The following is a 5,637-nucleotide window of genomic DNA, read 5'->3' as shown; positions in this document are numbered from 1 at the left end:
GGAAAATAATACAACAAGAAGGCTGTGACATGTATCTCCATTGCCAATACTTAATAAGTGTAATCATTATATGATAACAGTCAATAAGAATACTGATGCAACTATCTATATTGTATCAGTACAATCGGACTATTGCATCAGTGCAATCACTCACTTTATAATCTGTGCTCATGATTGCCTTCTTCGATTTTGCAATTTTCTATGGATGACCCTCTATAGGATTTTTCCTGACAGACCACACTTTATGGAACGCAAGAATTGAATGTCATTTGGTCTGGTTTACTCCAATTTTTAGAAAGCTATTGTGAAAAGTAGGTGTGAGAAATGTGGGAATCAATTGTGAGAACTTATAATGTGCCAATTTCTGCAAAAAAAAAAAAAACAGTAAGGTGTTTGGCAAAACTGTGACAAGCTTGTTGAAAAAAACAGTGAAAAGCTGTGAAGTGGCTGAAAACACTAAATAAACATACTATCCATGTGATTCATAAAAGCACTGGAGTGACTGGAATATTGAAAAGGAGGAAGGCCAATTTTGTGAAGTACATCTCAGGAGCTGCAGTTGAGTTTAAAAAGTACCCATATCCAGTTATTAGAACACCCAGCTTTAAAGTTAAGCTGCTTATAAATATTGACTACTTTCACCAGAGTTATGAAAAAGCTGAAGTTGGCAAAAAGAAAGAAAGAAAGAGACAGTCAAAATATGCATGATTGCTTACAGTAGAATAAGCTCAAAGGAATCAGGCTTCCAATTCTAGAATTAAACTTGATTAGTTAGAAAAGTAACATCAGGAATGGAGTATCTTAGAGTACAGCAGGTGTTGGAGCATGCTGCTCAATGATAGACACGAACCTCGTAAATAATGACAGAGGAATTGTACAGCAGGTGTCATTATCCTTCACTTGTTTTCACGTTAAATTTGGACCACCACTCCCCACCGTTAAACACAAATACATCATATTCTCTCTCAATGTTTCAGCAAGTGCCGGAAATTTTATGTGTTCTTTTTGGCACTTTAGCATTTTAAAGTGAGCAGCAGTCATATATAGGTGCAAGATTTACAGTTCTAACGGAAAAGAGAGAGGTTGAGGGGGGTTATCGAGAAAGGAAAGAGTTAGTTTGAAGTTTTACAATCCTATCCTCAGTGTCATCTAAAGTGGATTTAGATACCGAGTTATGACCCGATCTAGTCTCTTCACTAGTAAGTATGCTTTAGCAGTTTGCTTCCCCATTTCTAGTGCCGTGCAGCCCCGTAAAGATGGTTCAAGCTCGCTTAGGCGCCCGTGCGCACCCAAGCCTAAATTGATATGTCTCTGTACTTTATACAACTTGGCGAGCACAATACCACTTTTTAACAAAATTGATCTTAACAAAACTGCAGCAAAAATTCATAAATACGAGTTATGCGACAGCAGTGACCCATTCACACCATCTTACTGTCACGCCCTGAAACTGCAGCGGAAATTCATAAATATGAGTTACGCGATAGCAGAGACCCATGCACAAGACAAGTCCCGTGCACGAGTCAAGATCAATCAATTAAAGTATTCATGCAATTTCATATTATAAAATATTAGTGAGAAATGAACAAACCTCTAGTTGTCACGACTTTCTCAAAATATTATTCCCCTGGATATCAACCAGATCCTATAATATAAAGATATACAACTAATATTAATTCAAGACAAACATATATTATAGATTAATCACTTCATAATCTAGAGCCAAACAGATTCAAATATAAGCAATAATAGTTAAAATCTATATATAGGGTACACATGAGCTTTTTGCTAATTTTAGCAATTTAACAAAATTTTATGACTCTCCTTTATTAACTTTTTAGATCTCTTAGCAAATTTCGACAAGGTAGGGGGCTATAGAGAATTAATCAATCCCAAAAGTCATCTTTTATTCTTCAGATTGGACTTATTTGCAAACAGAGTAAATAACAGGGGTCTAAGATTAAATATCTTTGCATATTTATGGTTTAAACTCTATGTTCGGGCCTGTTGACAAATTAACAGGGCAAAAGGGTCTAAACAAAATTTTCAATTCTTTTATTGTCTTGACTTATATACAAACTCATTAACTTTCAGGGTCTCAAAAAAATTTTGTTATTTTATTTTAGTTTTCTCTTTCTCTTTACTCTATTTCTTCTTCTTCCTCCGATTCCCTTTTTCCTTCTTCTATTTCTTTTTTCTTCGCTAGACTATCTGAGGGTTTGTCGGCGGTCTCTCATCTCTCTTGTCGTGCAGTAGGACGACGACATGAACCAATGGCGACTAGGGATGGTCGGCAGCGAGACCTTCGCCGAATCTAGGTTTGTAAATTTTTTCACAGTTATTCAATAATACGAAAAATCAATTCACAGACCATTTCCATAACATAATTTAGGCCTCAATTCCTTTAATTTCCCTTTGATTTCCCAAGATAGCTTACCACTGCTCTATTGCATGAATTCAACCAAGTAAAATATAGGAGAAGATTGTACCTTGCTATGAGTTGTTTGTTGAGGGCTTAGCTACTCTCCTTCTTCCCTTCCTTTTTTCTAATCATATTTAGAAATTATTGGCCAACAAGATTAGAACTGGGTTTCTCTGATATTATGTCAAAGGACCCTACCACTACACCAAAACTTTAAAAGTTACAGAGATAATTGATGGTTTTAATTTTACTCTTAAAATACCATCACTCACTAATCAGTGATGTCCAACATCTTAGAATGTTATATAGATTAATATGCCTACAAATTGGTCACTACTTTGACACTTTATTTACTATTACATGTCAGATCGACAGTTATCTGAAAGTAGTACTATATTTTTAGCATCATAGCATTATTCTTTAGGAAAAATATGAAAAATTCAACCTTAACTCATGTCTATGAGTGCAAGTTAATAATATCTTTTTTGAAAATGATATATCAACATAGATGATGGTTTCACAGCCAAATGAATCATGTTTGTCTCAGTTCCCATTTTCATGCCAAAATTTAAGGAAAAACCTATTGACATGGCACTTCATAACTTCTCCACCTTTATCACAAATCCAAGGGCACAATATTTGGAAATGAAACATGCATGATCTCAAGTTTTTCCCCCCACAAAAAACACATCTTGAAGATACCGGATACTTGGAATTCATGGTTGATAAATCATGTTTGGCTCGATAAAATTCAATAATGATTTGAAATGTTGGGAGTTATCTAGCAACGTCTTGAAAATGAGGCAATCTTAAAGAACTCTTCAGAGATAGGTCATCATATAGATATCTACATAGTGCTTGGCCAAAACCAAGGTAATAACCTTATCTTTTTCTTAGTACATGATTAGTATGGTGTTGGAGGAGTGATGAAGGACATCTTTGGGTATTTTTTGACAAACAACAAGAAAAGAAAGAAACAAAATGGTAAAATTAAATTATTCCATCTAGAACTCATATTTAGATTCATAAAGGACTTCATCTAAGAACATTTCAGTGTGTAATTTAACAATGTTTAAAAAAGCGGAAGCGCAAAGCGAAGCGCTAGACCCTTTGATGAAGCAACACGTCAGCTTCAAAGCGTGAGACATAAGCTACATGAATTTAAGCATTTTAATTTTAAATTTGTAGAAATTATGAACATATAATATATAATGGTATTATAATTTACAAATGTATGCATTCATATCCTAAATAGTAAATAAGAATTAAATATGTGAAGTATAGAAACGAATCATAACAAACTAAGCTATATATATATATATATATATATATATATATATTATGGGTATGCTTGGTACTAAGCACAAATTTTGTGCTTGGTAGTGAGATGGGTATGCTTGGTACTAAGCACAAGTTTTTGTGCGTGGTAATGAGGTGGCATATTCTCCTCCACTCATTGAAATCGGGGGTCAAATTCACATGGGTTGGGAGAGTGGTTGGGAATTGGAATGAGTAGATGGGAATAGGACACCTCACTAGCAAGCACAAAATTCAGTGTGATTAACAGCTAGTTCTTCAAGAGTTAATCAAATCCTTCTAGATACACTCTTAGAAACACATTCTGTTATTTTCTACGGAATTTTACACAATTTTGGTCAAAAATAAAAAAAAAACAACAAGATTAAGTGTTTGCTCGTAATGCATTCAGGCTGACCTGTATTTGTAGACCATCCCATCCTCAGAAATTGGAAGTCTCTTGAAGGAACCAGTTCATTGCTGAAGAAAGACTTGGCAAATAATATACCATAAGCCCCAGTTCCAGCAAGACATCATCCTTCACAGAATCTGGAAGAAACACCTATCAGATAGTTTACAGTCCACTAAAATTAATCTTAAATAAAAAATCATACCGAAAAATGTTCGAAATTAAGATTCAACATAATATACTGAATAGCCAATTTACCCAAAACATTTCCGTGACTCGCCTTGCAAAGACATAATATACTGAATATATAGCTCAGTGACTCCTAACTGGTGCATGCTAAATGTGGGTTTGTCATACAATAATAGCTGCTAAGGAAATGATCATGCAGGGAACTACGAATCAGAAAAAGATTATCTTTACTAAATCTCATTAAAAGATTCAACCTTCATTTTAGGAGTTTAAACTTCCAACAGCATATATACCTTCAGAAAATGTGCAATTTTCTTCTCAGAGTATGAGCAACAAGCAACTGATTCATAGCTCGCACATCAGCCAGTAGAAAGACAATAACACAAGTTCATGCCCAATTCTGCAACATTTCAGCTAAACGTCTGCTTATATTCAATCCCTTTCAATGTAATCCAAGATGGAAACTAACCACAGTGACCTTATTTGCCTACTCCTGAAACACCCTCTTCGAGTACCCACTGATAACTATGGTTTAAGGAACGACATTTCTTTCACCCATTTCATCAAACACATTCAGTGCACAACCCAATTCACAAAATTTACATCACAAACGCATCAACACGTTCTATTGATTTGCAAATAACTGAGCGGACCTGATCCGGCAACGGTTTTGTGACTGCTCGCAGGCTTTGAAAGTGAAAGGCAAAGGTCGTGCAGTTCATTTGGGGCCCAAGTGAAGGCAATTGGACCTGGGCTTGGGCTGGGCTACGTTAAGTTATGGTGGAGGGGAAGAGAGATTATGTGGAGACTAATAAAAGGATTTCTTCTTCTTTCTTATTTCAATTTCTTTTTTTTTTTCGAGGGAGGTTTTTTTTTGGGGGGGTGGGGTGGGGTGGGGTGGGGGGTTCCTGCTGGAAGATTTAATATATGCCATAATATTGGGTTAGATTTATACTTTATACAACCATTTTCTCTATTTAACCGTATAGTTTTAGCTAGATTGCACTTTAGCATATTCTATCATGCAAATATGAGAATTTTACGTCAAAGCTTCTTTTGTGACACTTACTAAGTAATTTTAGAACGTTTTAATCATTAAAGTCTGTTGAATTTGTTGATCAACCTACTTTTTCACTCACTGTAGCCACTTTTTCACTTTTTATTAGCGAAATCGACTGTAGCAAGTTTTATTTCATGAAATCGACCCGGTTTCTCGCCACGTCAGCGCCGTGGCGAGAAAGCGGGTCGATTAATTTTTAATCGGCTTCGTAAACAGTCGGGGTTGCCAATCCCGACTGTTTAGTCCATCTCGTTTTATTTA

The 5,637-nt window shown here is 35.4% G+C and overlaps 1 long non-coding RNA gene across 1 annotated transcript; it reads right to left on the bottom strand.

The window, feature by feature from the left end:
• LOC109830551 lies at positions 793-5,165 on the bottom strand. The gene is made up of 4 exons (XR_002244327.1): positions 4,610-5,165; positions 4,137-4,267; positions 1,592-1,645; positions 793-1,450 (listed from the first exon to the last, which is right to left on the bottom strand). It is a non-coding gene; the product is annotated as an uncharacterized LOC109830551 (long non-coding RNA).

The sequence above is a fragment of the Asparagus officinalis genome, chromosome 2 (assembly GCF_001876935.1).
Source record: "Asparagus officinalis chromosome 2, Aspof.V1, whole genome shotgun sequence".
NCBI classification, from domain to species: domain Eukaryota; kingdom Viridiplantae; phylum Streptophyta; class Magnoliopsida; order Asparagales; family Asparagaceae; genus Asparagus; species Asparagus officinalis.
This window is presented reverse-complemented; position numbering and strand designations above follow the sequence as displayed.